The following is an 18,439-nucleotide window of genomic DNA, read 5'->3' on the forward strand; positions in this document are numbered from 1 at the left end:
AGGCGGACTCCCCAGGAGTCACCATGCCCGATGTGCCTGTCCCCTGCCTGTGCCTGAAGCAGGGAGGAAGAAGCCAGACCGGAGCTGTCTGCAAGCCTCCTGACCCTGCTAGTTTGTGTGCTTGAGAGGAGGGTTCAGCTGGGTCAGAAATCATTATCCAGGTTCACGTGCAGCAGAGGAACTGAAAGCCACGGTGGCTGGCAGCTGCAGGGCGATGGTTGCTTACGGAAACAGGAGGACCCCACGAGGGGAGAGGTCCAGGAGCACAAGCAGGGTGGAAAGGACCCCACTACAAAGCCGACCTGGGCGGCACCAAGGAAGGACTGGAAAGGTTCACGCCTTTCACCACCCACCTAGCAGATGGGGTGCGCTCCATCCACAGAGCGAAGGGATGGGAGCAGCTTCCAGGTCAGTGGGTCACAAATGCCCTTGCAGACGGCCAGTCCTGAAGACCCACAGGCACGTGGACGTGAGCCACAGGCATGGAGGAAGTGACATTTCTAGCCAGCTGCTCCTCTGATGAGACACTCGACCCTATGCCTCCCTGAAGCCCGACCAGGCAAGGCCACAGATTCAAACCTTACAGTGGTGATCAGAGGCTCCGCCACCCTATTTTTTTTTTTTGCCATAAAACACTATTTTGTAAATATATGAGGACAATGGAGATGGTAGACAAGGGGCTTATCTGTCGTTAAGAGGAAAATTCTCATTTTAGTAAACTGAGCAATTGGTAACCCTGTGTGTGATGGGCTGAGGGGTAGAATCTTAAAACCTGGGTCAAACAACCCAGTCCGCAGGAGGCTCCTGAAGGTGTCTGACTACAAGGTGTGGTTGTGGGTCCCTGGGGAGCTGCCCGTCTCCTGGGGCAGCTGTGGGTATGAGGCGGGTCTCAGTTCTCAGGAATCCTGAGAGGGGTGAGGTCCAGGGACGTGCCAGGTCCTGCAGTCTGCACAACAGTCCTGGCAAGGAACGCTTACCCTGCTCACAAACCCACTGTGCAGGTCAGCCATGGGGCTGGGACTGCCCAGGCCGGCGTGGCCCACCACTGCTCTTCCCTCTCCTGCCTGTGCAGTCGCTGGACACCAGGGGGACTGTGCCACATGCAAATAGTGCTCTCTTCACTGCTGTCAGCTCACCCTACCTACGGAGCAGGGACACTTTACTGACTGTTCTGAGTATGAAGAGATCTAGGTTTTCTTCCCTCACCCTCAGCTTCTACCTTACATTGCACTCACAAAGCTCTATTTGGTACCAGGGATTGAACCACGGGTGCCTAACCACTGAGCCACACCCCCAGCCCTATTTTATATTTTAGAAACAGTGTCTCACTGAGTTGCTTAGTGCCTCACTAAGTTGCTGAGGCTGGCTTTGAACTCACAATCCTCCTGCCTCAGCCTCCCAAACTGCTGGGATAAGCGGTATGCACCACCGTGCCCAGCTCTGATGCTCTATTTTTCAGGGATGTTTTACACACCTGTACAATTAGAGACCGAAGTCCGTTGGTGTGCAAGATGAACAAAGTGTTAAACCAGTGACCTGATGAACACTTCCGTGCTGCCCTGCTCTCCTCCCACATAGACCTGTTCTTACCCATTTCTGGCTCCACCACGTTCTTTTCTGCAGATTTTGCTGGTGCCTCTTGGTGCTCTTTCCTCTGTGGGGCTGTGCTGGAGAAGACGCCACCTGGAGCCCACTTGAGATACAGTAGGATGTGGTGGAACTGCAGAGGCAAAAGTGCCAACCTGTGGGACTCCATCTAGGGACATGGCTGGAGAGGGACTCAGTCCCACGTGCAGCTGAAGAGCCTGAGGGTCAGAGGAGATGGGTGCTCCCCAGGGCAGAGGAGCCAGAAAGAGAAATGCGGCCCAGAGCCCCAAGAGAAAAACACTCTGGCCCCTGGGCTGTGCCTCAGGCTGCAAAGGAGAGCCCACGCCTCTGCTGCCTTGCACTAGGGTGGAGTCAAGGCACCCCTGCATTTACTCTAGTCAGAGGATGAAAGGGGGAGTGTGACAAGGGGAAGAACTGCTAGCAAGGCGTGGCTCCAGCAGGAAGTCAGTGCAGTCGCCCATAGAAGCGCTCTTGTTCCACACACACATTCAGAGGCAGTTTCTTAACTAAGGAGACACAGATGTTGCTAATGGCTGCCTCAGTAGAAGGTGCTGGGAGCTGCAGGGCAGGGTGGAAGGATACTTGTCAACTTTGGCCCTCTGGGACTTGTTTCAAATTTCACAAGGCGAGGTTCACAAGTTGATTACAATCAGAAAAAAAAAAGAAAAAAAAATAAGCAGTCAGGGGCTGTGGGGCACGCGTGTAATCCCAGCAGCTCTGGAGGCTGAGGCAGGAGGATCGCAAGTTGAAAGCCAGCCTCAGCAACTCAGGGAGGCCCTAAGCAGCTCAATGAGACCCTGTCGCTGATAAAATATAAATAAGGGCTGGGGATGTAGCTCAGTGATTAAATGTCCCTGGGTTCAATCCCCAGTAAAAAAAAAAAAAAAAAAAAGAAAAAGAAAAAAGAAAACTCATGCTCGGGAGCCAGACTGGGGAGCAGAGAGTTAGCTGTGCCACTTCTGAGCTGGGTGACTTTGCGTCACTGGGCCTGTTTCCCTATGTGCAGAAGAGGGATGTGGCCTTGCCTGGGCGGGCCCTTTGCCACCCTTCACCTGGTGATGATTCCTTCCCACAGCAGTGGGAGGAAGGAAGAAGGGCGTCTGTGGTGCTGGCACCGGCACCTGTCTTGTGGGTCAGGAGCTCACTGACTGCCTGGCAGTACAGTGGGCAGGGCCCTAGCTGGGGATGACCACGTGGGGCAGCAGCTGTGGAGAAATGACCTCCACACCTGCAATGCCTGCCCTGAGGATCACTGGGGGACAGGGGTCTGCAAAGCATTAAGTCGCTGGACAAAGTACTCGTGGTGGGTTAAATGGTGGCTCCCCAAGAGACGGCTATGCCTCCACCCCAGAATCTAAGGAGATGTCCCATGCAACTGTCACCAAGATCCCAAGGTGGGATGTCCTGTGTTATCTGGGTGGACTGTAAACCCAGGAGATTTGGGACCAAGAAGGCCCAAAGATGGGGCACAGGTGGGAGTGGGATGGTAGTGATTCAGGGATACGCGGGACACCAGGAACCCAATGGTGGCAGAGACAAGGACAGGTCCTCCCCAGAGTTCTTGGAGGTGCTGGCCACACCCTGGACTTGGACACCTGCCTGCCAGCTCTGCCACAGATGACTTTCTGTTGGTCTAAGCCAACATGCAGTGGCTATAGATATTCTTAAACAGCCCTGTGTAGAGAACTGACTTTCAGCTTATCACGGGTACAGGACAGCAGAGAAGCAGACAGTGAAGGCTCAAGTTAAAGCAGGAAAGGAAGGCAGGGAAAGCAGGGGTGGGGCAGGGGGCGGGGCAGGCGCTTTTTGCAGCTGTGCTGCGGGAGGGTGGAGCTCAGGCTGAGGGCCTTCCCACAAGCCAGCCCCCTCTCCCATGGGGCAGCCCTACCTTGGAGTTTCCAGGTGTCAGAAGGCCCTGTGCACCTCCAGGGGCTCCAGGAACTCCACTATGATGGCAGTAATGCCACCCTTGGGCAGCAGCACTCAGTCCAGGCTCCCGAAGTGGCCTAAGGTCTCCCGCAACTCAACTGCCAGGGTGCCTGCGGGGAGGTTCTTGGCCAGAATCAGGATCTTGCTTCCCTCTGCTGTGGCCTGTGGAGTGCACAGGACTCGTGAGAACAGCAGCAGGGTTCCAGTCTGACACCAGCACTGTCTGGGGTCCCAGGGGCCAGGTGCCTGGGAAGCAGACCCAGGAGGCGCCACCCTCTCCAGCAGGCCACGTGCTGGCTCCAGTTGGGCAGCTCTGCTGAGCGGTCAGCCTCCAGCCCCCCACTGAGTTGTGCAGACCCTGACAGTGAATGACCAGCCTGCTGAACCTCCCAGGTGCCCCAGCCGATGTTCCACTGATCAGACTGGCATCTCAGTGTGGAACTGCAGGCCACCTGCTGCCACAGGCATGGAGAAGCCCCAGGAGCAGCCTGTCCCTGCGAGGGGCAGCGGAGCATTGAGCCCTCAGGTATTGATTCCAGTCACCACAGGGCCTGTCAACACACCCCCAGCCTCCCTGGAGCCCCATCCCCAGCTCTGCAGCAGCCACCAGTTGGGGCCATCAGAGTCCACAGGGAGGGCAGTGGGGACCCACCTGGCTGAAGGAGTCCAGGCTGACCCCATTGTGGAGGAGGAAGCGCTGCACCTCTTGGACCAGCTGGGTCTCCCCAGGGGCCACACGGACAGCCACGCTGCCCTTGGTCTCCTGAGGGAGGGAGGAAAGGAGACCCGCGGCCATCAGGTGGACTTGATCTGCTCTCTCCAGCCAGCAGCTAAGCAGACCCAGTGGAAGTGGGTTCAGCGGTGCCCCTCACCCAGCCACACCCACCTGACCCCCTCGGGCGCCCTCTCCAGCAACGAGTCCCCACACCCACTCGGGCTCTTCCTTTTCCTCAGTGGGCAGGTCTGCAGCTCCTCCTGCAGCCCCTGGGGGCTTCTCCAGGGCTGACCCTGACCCCAACCCCTCACACCAAGCAGTCCTTGCTCTGTCACCTCCTGACCAGACCAGGCTCTCCTCTCTCCACCTGTCTCCACTAGGAGGCTCCAGAAGGCACCTGAAGGCTCTAGAAGGCAGGACCCTGTCCCGGCACTATGAAGAACTGGTGCTCGGGGCACTCACATCACCAGAGTCACCGCGACTGTCCCTTGGTCTTCCCTCCAACTCAGGCCAAGCTGCACTGCCCAGCATGGCATCCATGAGCCACTGGGCACCTGAGCCGTGGCTCATTCAAACCCATGTCCTGCTACGCATGTATTTCAGTGGCCTGGGTGGGAATGTGGGAGGAGAAACACCCTATGACTACGCTGGGTGCAGTGAAGCGATGATCCCTCAGATGCGTTAGCTGAAGAGGGCACCTGTTACTATTAATTTTCCTGCTTCTTTTTAAAAATGTGGCCACAAGGCCATTCAGTTACACATGGGCTTGCCATCCACCTCTACAGACAGGCTGGCATCCAGTGTCTTGAAGGGCAGAGGACCATGGAGAAAGCAGCCAATGGGCAGAATCAAGGGATGTCCCTTGACACGTGGCTGAAATGTGCTCCTGGTTTTGCCCAGAAAGAACCCCGCAGGGGTCCAGTCCTGGACAGATTTGCCAAGAGGATCTGCGGACATGAAGCTCGCAAGTCATGGGTCACTCACGTGGTCCAACACTTGGCTCTTGGTGGCACTATACTTCTGTACGATGGCATCAGCCACAGCATTGGGCCCCATGAACAGCGTGTTCCAGTTGTGGGAGCTGTGGGCAGGGGCAAAGCAGGACAAGCCACGCTGAGACCCATGGGCGCTCTCTCGCAGACAAATAGCATGTCATAAGCCTCCCTGCCTTCCTAGCCCTCCCGCCACCTCGCCTGACCTGGGTGGGCTCCCCACCCACAGGCAGCGGGGCTGACAGATCCAACCTCTGGTAGTGCCAGCAGCCGGCCTGTGCAAGGGCCCAGCAGGTGGCAACCATCCACTCGTAGTGGATGCGACACCTCAGAGTGTAAGTGAGCTCAGCACCGCTCTCCCCATCCACAGTGGGGAAGCCAGCTCAGAGGTGAGGATGAACCTCAAGCTATAGCAGCAAACCCTATACAGGTGGTCGGGAAAGGCAGAGAGGGCAAGCAGAGCCTGGGCGGGGCTGGCAAGGACCTGGAGCTGCTGGCTTTGTCCTTGGACGCCGCCTTCTTCTTATAGGATGAGCCAGGAGTGTCGGCATCCTCACTGGCTTCCTTCCTGATGGCGGACGGCAGCACGTGTAGCATCCTGCCCTGCGGAGACAGGGGAGGAAGTGGGTGAGCTGCCCGCCCGCCCTCCAGCCCCGCCCTCTAGTGGGGCCTCCTGTCTAGTGGGGCCTCCTGTCCTAAACAAGTTGGACCCAGGGCTAGAACTGCAGAAGAACAGGGACAGCAGCCGGAGCAGACGCATGGTTACTCTTGGACCAGCTGGTACTGGGGTCCCCGACATGGCCATACCAAGGGAAAGGTGCCCTTCTGTGACACCCCACAACCCCTCACACTGTGCCCCCAGACCCTGCACAGGGAGAACATGAGCAGGCCGTGGGTGGGCCAGGTCTGGCCTAGAGCCCACAAGGTCCATACACTGTGAATGAAGGTGCACTGGAGGGGAGGTGGCCTGGACACATCGCAAGGTGACCCTGAAGAGCAGAGCTCCCTGCATTCCAAAGGGTCATCCCTCCTCTGTCACCAGGTTTGGTGACCCCGGCGGGCCTATAAGCAAAATCACCTGGAACACCTGTCCACCCATGGCCGTGTAGGCCTTCAACGCATGCTCAGGGAACAGAAGGTGACGAAGGCAAAGTCCTTGGGTTCCTTGGTCATGCTCTCAATGGGGTAGTGGAGCTCTGACAGGGGACCTGAGGACAGGAGAGTGTCAGTCACCTGGGTTGGAGCTGGGCCCAAGATCAGGGGAAAGTGCTGGGCACTAAGGGTCAGACACAGGAACACAGAACAGCTGCTGTGCACTGGCCATGCCCACACAGTCCGAGGGAAGGAGGGCGACTGCCAGCCACAAGGTCCACCTCCAGGTAAAGGGTGTCATTTCCCAGTCCCCTCGTGCCCACCCTAAGAAGCAAGGAGGAAGGTGCCAGGCTGCACCTGGCTCCAAGGCCTGCTGTGCACAGCCTGTCCTGGGCAGTGGCCTCACCCACACAGGCCTCCTCCTCTCACCTGTGCATGGCACAACAGTTGCCACACACACAGTGGCCTCAAGGGTCCAAAAGTTAGTGTGCGGTCACTACCCAAGGCCTGCTGCAGTTAGTGCCATGTAAGTGTTTGTGACACAGTCCCTCTCAGAGGACACTGTCTGCAGTGGTTCCACTCTGAACACCAGGTGTGGCCACATCCCAAATGGATACCTGCAGTCTATGGTCAAACACCCTCCCATCCACTCAGCGCTGCTGTGTGGCCAGGGCACCAGCCCGTGGGAGGACCTGGGAAGCAGGACAGCATGGACAGTACTTCAGGTCCCATCACCTGGCCTGCAAGCTGGTTCCACTTGGGACCTCTGAGCTGTCCTTGGCCCAAGCCACACTCACACGGCCTCGCTGATCCTCCACACCCAGGCCAGTCTCCTTGGAGACAAGGGCGCCAGCAGCATCTCCAGAGCACAGATTCACCTGCACTGTGAGTCCACCTTCCTCCCCTCAACAAACGGCCCCTGTGACCGAGCTCAACTACAGACCTGCAAGTCCCCAGCCCAAGAAGAAACAGCAACAAAACCAAAGATGGCCCTGGCTGTTGCCTCTTCTCAGAAGCTGGGTTTGCTTGGGAAGACTTGAGAAAGAAAAGCATTCCCAGGCAGGAGCAGGGTGTGTGGGGAGGGCTAGGCGGCTGCTGAATTCCAACACCAGAAGCCAAGAAATCTCAGGAAAATGCCTCCATCGCTCCTGCTCTGCATTTGGTCAGAGAGAGCTAAGGAATCAAGTTCTGCTGGGCGTGCTGGCTATGCCTGTGATCCCAGGGACTTGGAAGGCTGAGGCAGAAGGATCAAGGCCAGCCTCATGGACTTACCAAGACAGTCTCAAATTAAAAGATAAAAAAACTTGGGATGTAGCTGGGTGGCAGAGCGACCCTAGGTTCAATGCCCAGCACCATTAAAAAACAAAGGAATCCAAGTTCAAGTACAGAAAGCAAAAGATGCCACTGGATCTGCAGTGGGAACAGCAAGTCCTGTTTTCAGATGAGGAGACCAGCTGGAGTCACTGCCCAAGGTCAAGAGCAAGTGGGAGGCAGATGGGGCGGACCCAGCCAAGTGGGAGCCAGGAACAGCAGGGGTGCATGGCCAGGAGCAGATCCCTACCATAGGAGGAGAAGAGCCCCTCCAGGTCCTCCTCGGTGCTGGCGTAGGGCAGGTTGCCCACAAAGAGCCTCCTGGAGTCAGCCAGGTCCTCCTCCTCCTCGTTCTTCCTGAGTGTCCGACCTTGTCAGGGCTGCACACTGTTCTGCAGGGTCCCCTTGGCTGTGGGCACGTGCTTCTCCCTGAACACCTTGATGCAGCGTCCACCTGCAGGAGGAGAGAGTCAGGGCTCTGGGGAGCCTGGGACTTGACACACCTGGCTGGGGACCCAGGCCCTGGCTGCAGGCTGCCAGATGCTCCAGCTGGGAAAGCGATGGGCCCGGCAGCAGGCTCTGTAGCGGGGCAGCAGCCTGAGCCCCTGGGACCTCACCCGGCCTGCCAGCATGGCCTCGTCCCTTGGAGTCTGCTCCCACTGTCCCAGGCCAAGAGACAGGTCCTCTGAACTCTGAGCCTACTCTGGCACTGCTGGCGGCTCTGCCTTGGGAAAGGTCTCATGTGACAGCCGGACCCTGAACAATCACCTGCTGGTGAGCAGGTTGCAAAAACCACCCTATGTGCCTAACAAGGCCACAGGGATGGCCTGCCTCCACCCGCACTGCCAGAGCTTGATGGATACCTTCCACCGACCTGCCAGCAGGACTCCCGGGGACCCCGTCTACACTGACACAATGCATCCCTAGGAGCTTTGCTTTTCTGTTCTTACTGATGACTATAAATCAACACATTAAGTCTAAATAATAAAAGGAAGGTTGCAAAGAATTTTCTTGAGTTCAGACTCTGGTGTGCTCAGGGGATCCACCTGTGGGGCAAAGCTCAGCACCAGCTCGGCAAAGGCCTGGATGTTCCTAATTCTGCCTGACACTTCTATGTTGTCCTTCAAAAGGCATGAAAATGTTTATTGCCAAATGTGAAAAATGTATGCCACTTTGGCAAGTGAAAAACCTGAACTTGCAGTTTCAATTTTGTTTTTAATAATTATGAATAAATTCAAGCATCTGTACAGGCCACCTGAATTCTTTTTCTTCAAAAACCTCTTGTCCTTTCTCCATTTTTCTGTTGGGCAGGTCATATATCCTTCATAAGAATCTGTGTAAATTAGAGAAATTGGTGCCTCTTGCCTGCTGTTCAGGCTATGGATTCTGCAGTCCACCTTCTGAACCCATGGCAGCTGTGGCCTACAGGGTTTCTGGCTGGTAGGCAGTCAACACGTCCATTTTCTATTTTTCCATCAAAGTTTGCAAATTCCATAGAAAGAAATTTGTTCAGCTCAAATCCTTGATGTTTCTGAAACTTTTCTCATTATGAGGAGTATTTTTCCCTAAAAAAATGTTAACTAGGATGGGCGTGGTGCACGCCACTCTTCCCAGCAGCTTGGGAGGCTGAGGCAGGAGGATCATGAATTCAAACCCAGCCTCAGCAACTTAGTGAGATCCTAAGCCACTGAATGAGACCCTGTCTCAAAATAAAACATAAAAAGGGCTGGGGATGTGGCTCAGTGGTTATATACCCTGAGGTTCGATCCTGGGTACCAAATTTAAAAAAAACAAACAAACAAATAAAACAAAACCCAACTGACCTCGATCTCAAGGAACTGCTTCAGTATTTCTAATAGCAAAATATTCTAAGCCCCATATCCCCATTTAGGAGACCAGGAAAGTGTATCAAAATGTCCCCGAGCATGGAAGAACATGCAAGAAGGAAAATGGCAGTGTCGCAAGCCAGTCCTCACAGAGGGATGTGGAAAAAGCAAACCAACGGCAGAGGTCAGCGTCAGTGCACAAAGAAAAGGACACTTAAGAAGGTTTGTCCCAAATGTCAGGGATTGTCACTGGGTGGGACCCAGGAATTGGGGCGGGACAGCCCAGTGTGCTGAGGACAGTGGGCACCTGCGGATCACCTCCTGTCGTCAGACCTGCAGCGATCACACCTGTATCCTGGCACCCCCTCTGGCTATGCCCACTCACAGTCATTCACACGGCCATCCCGGTTATAGGTGACTTTCATTCTTTTTATTTAGCTGTGTCTTCTAGGATCTCATATGGGGAACCTCTATGGCTGTCACGAGGCGGGCGTGAGAACAGGGTCCTCTGCTAAGGCAGCTCTAGGGCCAGTCAGCTGCAGCCATGGTGCCAGCCGAACTGTGGCCTGTTTCTGAAGACAGCTCCACACTCACAAGCACCTATAGCGGCCACCCACTGCAAAATGGGGAAGGACTCTCCACAGGGACCGTCTGACCACAGGCCAGCCCTGCTGTAGGTGAGGGAGCAGAACAGGCCTCCTCCTGCTCGAGGCAGCCATCGCAGTCCCTCCTTGGTGATGCCCAAGATGCCATCGGTCAGCCTTTTTGGTCTGTGACTCCTTCCAGCTCTCAACCTGAGTGGCCTCCTCCTCGCCCTGTCCTGAGAGCACATACCTCTGTGACACTGAACGGGGCTCCCTGCAGCTTCATGGTGTGGGAGGTGGTGGGCTCCTTCTCGTTCGCTGCTTTCTCTGAGAACAAAGAGAAAAGGCCACAGTGGGTTCCTGGAGGTGGTGGGAGCAGGGGACAGACCAGGACGTCGCAGCTCCAGGAGCAGCTGCAGCCAGGGTGGCATGAAGTGCTGGCGCCTGTGCTTGCCAGACTAAGGGTTTGGCCAGTGCAGAGGCAGTGGATGCAGGATCCCCATTTGCCTCTGAAGTGAGAGCTGCAGCCAGGTCAGCACACCATGGACAGGTGAGCAGGCCACTGGCCAGCAGAGGGCCAGGGCAGCAGTAGGAGCTGAGGCACCTACCTTGCAGCCACTGATTTCAGCTGGCTCCATGCTACATGCAGAGGCCAGCCTCCTACTGAGCCTCTAATTCCACATGGATTCTGAATTCGGCACCTTTTCCTATAATTCTGGACTCCAGATAGCTCTGCACAACCTAAGTTTTGGTAGATCCTTCGGTGCTAAAACTTGCCCAGCTAGCACTCACTCCCCAGCAGAGACTGCCATGAGCCAAAGGATGTCTTCTGCAGACGAGGATCAGAGAGGCCTGTGGGCTGAAGCATCCCCCCAGGCCAAGCAGCCCCCAAGGGTCAGAGATGAGACTGGGCCTTGAACTCCCAGACTCCCTGCAGGGCACAGTAACTAGGAAGGAGGGAGGAGGAAGAGGAAAGAGAAGAGGAGGCAGAGGGAGTCCCTTCCTCTCATTGGGAAGCAAAAGACTGGTTGCTTCCAACTCAAGAATGGGGACACACACATATCCAAGTGCCCTGTGTCTGGAGCAGAGGACTCCCCATTGGGGGACAAGGTAGCCATCCTCAAGGGTCGTGTCCACCTGTATACTCTCAACTTCAAAGCCTGGAAGACCTGGGCTGGGGCCTGACCCCATCATGGGAGCCTGTCACTTCCCTTCTCCGGGCCTCAGTTTCCTCACCTATGAAATGGAAGAAGAATGGCCCCAGAGACTGTGAGGACATTCCGTGATGGCGGGTTCGTCACCAGGCACATCGTCAGGGCTTGACTAAACTCACATATCAACGACGGCCTGTTCAAGTCCATCTGCCTTGTTACTGAACACCATGTGCAACACGGCCACCACCCTCACTCCTCCCAGAGCCCTGACAGGTGGCAGGCGGCTCCTCCAGCTATGGCAGGCAGTGAGCTCAGAGGGGGCAGTCTTTCCTCCACGTGGCACCCCAGTAATGGGGCCGCAGGACCACGTGGACATGCACAGAACCCCTCCCTGTCCCCCAGAGGCACACACCTATGCTCCGGGCTCCTGTGGCCTCCTATTCCCAGGCAGGGCCCCTGTGCTTCCTCGCACCTGCTGGGTCTCAGTGGTGGAGGACTCCTCTGCCTCACTCCTTTCATCACAGCTCACTGCTTCGTCCTCAATCTCCTCCTCTGAGGATGACTCGGCGGCCACCATCTTGGACTTCAGGTACTCCATGTCCGAAAGTCCCTTTTGTGCAGCAAATCAATGGAGCAACCAATTTGAACCAGAAATAAATCAAAATGACAGGGAATAGAAACCATATCTAAACAATAACATTGAATATAAATGGCATAAACCCATCAATCAAAATACAAACTGGCAGATTGGATCAAAAAACAAGATCCAATGATATGCTGTTTCCAAGAGACTCACCTCATAGGCAACGATATTCAGCTCAGTTGGTAGAGTGCTTGCCTTGCAAGCACAAGGCCCTGGGTTCAATCCCCAGCACCGCAAAAAAAAAAAAAAAAAAGGATAGGGAAAACATATTCCCAGGATCGCATAAACAAGCAGGGGTTTCCATCCTCATATCAGACAAAGTGGACCTCAAGCCAAAGTTAATCAGAAGGAACAAAAAATACTTCACACTGCTCAAGGGAATCGTATCTCAACAAGACATAGCAATCACAAACATCTATGCCCCAGACAATGGAGCATATACATACATCAAACCAACTATTCCCAACTCCAAAACTCAAATGCACCACAACACAATAACACTATGTGACTCCAACACAACCCTCTCATCACTGACAGCTACTTCAAACGGAAACTAAACAAAGAAACCGTATCAAAATCTCTAGGACACTATGAAGGAAATGCTAAGAGGAAAGTTCACTGTATTGAACTCATTCACCAAAAGAATACAAAGTCAACAAATAAAAAACCTAACACCACATTCTCAAAGCTCTAGAAAAAGAACAAATCAACACCAAACACAGTAGAAACAATCAAAACCAGAACCAAAATCAATGAAATTGAAACAAAAGATCAACTGAAAAAAGCGACAAAACAAAAAGTTGGTTTTTTGAAAAAAAAAAAAAAACAACAAAATTGATAAACCCTCAGCCAAGCCAACAAAGAGAAAGAGAGAAAACTCAAATCGCCAAAATCCATGATGAAAAAGGAAATATCACAATGGGTTCTACTAAAATACAGATTATAATCAGAACTGATTTTGTAAGTTTATATTCTAATAAAATATCTTGAAGATAACAACAAATTTCTAGAGAGACATGACCTACCCAAATTGAATCAAATCAGGAGGACACACAAAATCTAAACAGATCAATTTCAAGCAATGAAATTGAAGATGCTATCAAAAGCCCACCAAACAAGAAAAGCCCAGGACCAGATGATTTCTCAGCCAAGCTCTACCAGAACTTCAAGAAGAACTCACACAAATCCTTCTCAAATTATTCCATGAACTAGAAAAGGAGAAAACCCTTCCAAACTTTCCATGAAATTTCTATCACCCTGATACCAAAACTAGACAAAGACACATCCAGGAAAGAAAATTTCAGACCAATATCCCCAATGAACACAGATGTAAAAATACTGGCAAATTGTATACAGAAACACGTTCAAAAGATAGTGCACCAGAATCAAGTGGGGTTCATCCAGAGATGCAAGGTTGGTTCGACATATGGAAATCAATAAGTTTAATTCAAGACATCAGTAGACTTAAAGACAAGAATCACATGACCATCTCGAAAGAGGCAGAAAAAGCATTCAAACAAATAAGCATCTATTCATGTTCAAAACACCAGAAAAACTAGGGATAGTAGGAACATACCTCAGCATTACAAATGTCATATATGTGAAACACAAGGCTTACATTCTAAATGGAGAAAAACCTAAAGCATTCCCTGTAGAAAGTAAACAAGACAGGGATGCTCTCCTTCACCACCTCTACTCAACATAGTCCTAAAAATTCTAGCCAGAACAATTAGACAAAAGAAAGAAATCAAAGGAATATGAATAGGAAAACAACAACACAAACCATCCCCATTTTGCTGAGCACATTATTCTATATTTAGAATACCCAAAAAACTGCACCAGAAAACTTCCAGAACTCGTAAACGAATCAAGCAAAGTGACAGGACACAAAATTGACACTCGTAAATCAATTGCATCCTCATACATCAGTACTGAATCAACTGAAAGCAAAAAATAGGAAAACTATCCCATTCACAATAGCCTCAAAGAAAATAAAATGGTTGCAAAGCAATCCAACAAGAAGTGAAATCACTTCTACAATGAAAACTACAGAACTCCAAAGAAAGAAATTGAAGAACACCTCAGAAGATGGAAAGATCTCCCATGTTCTTGGATGGGCAGAATCAACACTGTTAAAATGGCCATACTACCAAAAGCACCACACAGATTCGATGCAATTCCTATAAGGTTCTGATGTTCTTCATAGAAATAGAAAAAAGCAGTCATGAAATCCATCTGAAACAAAACAAAACAAAACAAAAGGCCCAGAATAGCCAAAGAAATTCTTAGGGAGAAAAGTGAACCAGACCTTAAATTATACTGCAGACCTATAGTAACAAAAACAGCATGGCATTGGCACCAATATAGACAAGAAGATCAATGGTACAGAACAGAAGACACAGAGATGAACCCACATAAATACAGATTCTCATACTAGACAAAGGTGTCAAAAACATACACTGGAGAAGAGAGCCTGCTCCACAAATGATGCTGGGAAAACTGGAAATCCATTTGCAACAAAATGAAACCCATCTCTCATCCTGCACAAAACCCAATCAAAGTGGATCAAGGACCTACGCATTAGACCAGAGATTCAGCACATATTAGAAGAAAAAGTAGGCCCAACTCTCCATCATGTCGGCCTAAGAACCAAATTCTTCATCAAGATTCCTAAAGTAGGGCTGGGGACATAGCTAGTTGGTAGAGTGAGTGCTTGCCTAGCATGCACAAAGCCCAGGGTTTGATCCCCAGCACCTCCACCAAGAAACAAAATAATGAAACACCTTCTAAAGTGCAAGAATAAAATCAAGACTCAATGGGATGGTATCACAGCAGAGTAAACAATCAAGAACACGAACAGAGATTCCACAGGATGGGGGAAAATTCTCTGCCACCTGTACCTCAGATAGAGCAGTAACCTCCAGGTATATAAAGAACTCAAAAATCTCTACACCAAAACCCCCAAATGACCCAATCAACAAATGGGCAAAGGAACTAAAAAGGCATTTCACAGAAGCAGAAACATGATGTCAGCAAATATATGAAAAAGTGTTCAACATCACAAGCAACTAGAGAAATGCAAATCAGAACTACACTGAGGTTGCATCTTACCCAGTCAGAATGGCAACTGTCAAGAATGCAAGCAACAATAAATGTTGACAAGGGTGTGGGGAAAAGGTACACTCACATGTTGCTGGTGGGTCTGCAAATCGGTACAAGCACTCTGGAAAACAGTAGGGAGATTCCTCATAAAACTCAGAATGGAACCACCATTTGACTCAGCCATTCCACTTCTTGGCATATATCCAAAGACTCAAAATCAGCCTACTATAGTGACTTGGTTACATCAATGTGTATAGCAGCTCAGTTCACAAGAGCCAAGCTATGGAACCAACCTAGGTGCCCCTCAACAGATGAACAAACAAAGAAAATGTGGTACACATACATGATAAAACACAAGCCATAAAGAAGAATAAAACTGCAGTGTTGGTTGGCAAAGAAATTTAGAAGTGATTGGAAGTGCTATGGATAGATCAACATATATTTTATGAAGAGAAAATATAAACTAATATACCTTACAAATAATTCTACAAATTATTATTTTTTATAAGATGTGAGCACTTTACATAATAGCTATTTTCTAATTTTTATACACTATATCTGATAATTATTTACTGTATTTTTCTCAAATTTAGAATTTATGTTATTTATCTTATTTCATTTTAAATGTAATAATAATTATTTTAAATTCACTGATTTCTCTTAGGTTACATGAGAGACAAACTTCTTTGTATCATATCTCTTTTTACTAAATAATTATTTTCAACATATTAATCTTCAAAAATGTTTAAGAAAGTTTGATTTTAAAACCTAAGTAAGTTCATATGTCCAGTGTAATATCATTTCCTTTAGTAACAGACCGCATTTACCATGGTGGTCCTATAAATGATATTGCCTAGTGATATCATATCTATCTTAGTTTATGTAAATACAATCTATGAAGTTCATACAATGAACAAATCACTTTACTATGTATTTACCAAAATGTATCCTTGTTGTTAAGTGATCCATGACTATAATGAGAATAGACAAGGAAAAGAGAAGTTCAGAAAGACAATAATGTAGGTTTCTCAAGAACACTCTAATGTGACAACCAAAGAAAGCGTTAAGCAATAAAAACAAAAAACAGAAAGTAAAACTTAAAAAAAATTCTATTCAAAACACCAAATAAAATATGCATCAAATTATGATCTTTACTAAATTATTAATTAGATAAGAACTTCCCCCCCCATACATAAATACACCCAAATTACCATAAGATTACAAATTCCAAAATGCCATAATGTTTATATACTAAGATTCACAGTTTCTGGACCTATTTTTAGTTAAGTGCTTTTAAAAATCCCTGTTGAGTGAAAAATAAATATCTTATACACAAGTCATTCTTATTTTAAACTAATAAGCTATTAGCCATTAGTTTGTCATCTGAGGTTAATCAGTACTACTTATAAAGGTCTCTCATCTTCACAATCTTAATTTCCAGAACTATTAAGTAAAACTAACCTAAAATCATCTGAAAAATGAGAAATAAAATAAATATAAAGCATTGTTAGCTAATGTTTATTCTGAAAATACAAGACAGCTCAACATTAAAAAATCTAGTTACAGAACACATCAAACTAACAAAAGATAATAATTATTATCTCAAAAAACTAGAAAAGACATTTTGCAAAATAAAAACACTAAATAATGATAAAACTCAAAATAGAAAGAGAACACCTTTAATAATGGGAAGCTACCACAAAACTTTAGCAAACATTCTTAAAAATCAGTCTTACTAAAGTCAAGATCAGGCAAGTTTGCCTCCTTTAATACCGCTAGGCCAGGCTATAGTCAATTTAAGGAGACAGTACAGTAGACTGGTCAAAAACTCAGGTTGTTTTTCCAGATTGCCTGAGTTTGTGTTCAGTCAGCTGACTAAACTTGAGTTAGCAAATCACCTTTTTATCTCTCACTATATTCACTTTTAAAATACACAGTAGTACCTACACCTCATGTGTTGGCTTAGAGGATTAAATGTGCTAATTCATTCAAAGCACTTAGAACACCCAGCGCATACTAAGTACTGAATAAAATATACGTAGGTGACAAAACATTTTTTCCCCAATTTTTCATTTCTTTAAAAGAGAATTATTTTAATGCAAAATTAAAAATGGTTGTATCTGTTCCAGTAAAGTTCCCCACACCCCTTTTCTTTTGGGTCACTCACCTTGTGTAGAAGTTGCCTTTCTTGGCTTGAACCTGCAGAGCAGGAAGGAAAGTGACCTCCTTTATTCTGCCATCTTGCTGTTCAGGATTTTCATCTTAATTTAGAAGGTCCTCCTCTTAGAGCAGTGAAAGGACAACACTGACAGCCACAAAACACCTTTCAGGGAAGCAGCTGAAAAACCAGAAAGACTAGGCTGCACACAAGCCTCCAGCGCCCTAGGCAGTTGAGGAGTGTGAAACTTCAAGGGCGTGCGCGCTAGAAGATGGAGCAGGAGCAATAAAAGGCACTGGGGCTACAGCGCTCCCAGCAGTTACAGGGAAGGGCTCACACGCCTGGGGTGGGGCGTACAACTGGGCGGAGTTAGCGCCCTGCTGGCGTGCGGACGCAACGTGTTGCGTCGGAAGGACCGCGCAGGCGCAGCGGTGGCTGGGAGGCGGGACCGCCGCAAGCGTCTTAGAAGGAGGTAACTGCAGCGCTGTGACGGAGATCCCGGAAGATGGTCGTAATCAAGGACTTGTGAGTACGTTGGAGGGCGCGAAAAGGGTCTGGGATTGGGACGGTGGGAGAGTCATTGATTCAGAAATGGTGGATATTCCCAAGAAGTATTGAGCTCCCGACCAGCCGCTCCCCGTCTCCCCGGGTGAACACTCCCGGTCCACCTCAGGGCCCTCTGCGCAGGGCCGCAAACTCTCCGGGTGTTGCAGTGGTAACACGGCGGTCCTCTCCCCCTGCACGCGGGACATGCTGGGGGCCTGTGGTGGCCTGCGGGACTGGCGCATGGCTCTGGAAGACGCGACGGGGAGATTCCACTGGGACCATCCTCACCAGCGTCTGCTTGGGGGCTTTCCCAGGCCCGCCGGTGGGTGGAATCACAGCTTCCTACAAGGGGTCTGGGAAACTTGGTGGCCTGACGGTGATTTGTCACTCAGGGTGGAGTCTGCTTGTCACCCGCGGGAGATGCAATTGCCAGGTGAAGGCAACCCTGACTCCTGGAGGTTGGCGCCCTGAAGTTCATGTGGCAGCCAGTAGACCAGATAAGCCATGCTCTGCTGGGCAGCTCAGTTGCATCACTGGAGGGCCTTCTCCCTGCTCATGAGTATCACTCCCCAGATGGCTTGGCTCTCTGGGACCCACCTACTTCAGGAGGTGAAGGTGAGTCTTTAAACACATACCCTGTCAAACGGAGGGGTTTTCGGGTTCATCAGCGGCCAAGTGATTTTGTTGAAAACGTTAGTTTTTCTCACTATCAGGGTCTGTTAACATCGCAGAAAATCTGGTTGGCAGTAAATGTTAAGCTGTCACACCTGGTTTCTGAC

At 50.0% G+C, this 18,439-nt stretch overlaps 1 pseudogene; it reads right to left on the bottom strand.

Moving 5' to 3' along the window:
* Window positions 1–17,902, bottom strand: part of LOC124974501 (probable RNA-binding protein 19) — a 32,032-nt pseudogene extending 14,130 nt beyond the window's left edge.
* Window positions 17,903–18,439: the final 537 nt, after the last annotated feature.

This window comes from Sciurus carolinensis, unplaced genomic scaffold (genome assembly GCF_902686445.1).
Source record: "Sciurus carolinensis unplaced genomic scaffold, mSciCar1.2, whole genome shotgun sequence".
NCBI lineage: Eukaryota > Metazoa > Chordata > Mammalia > Rodentia > Sciuridae > Sciurus > Sciurus carolinensis.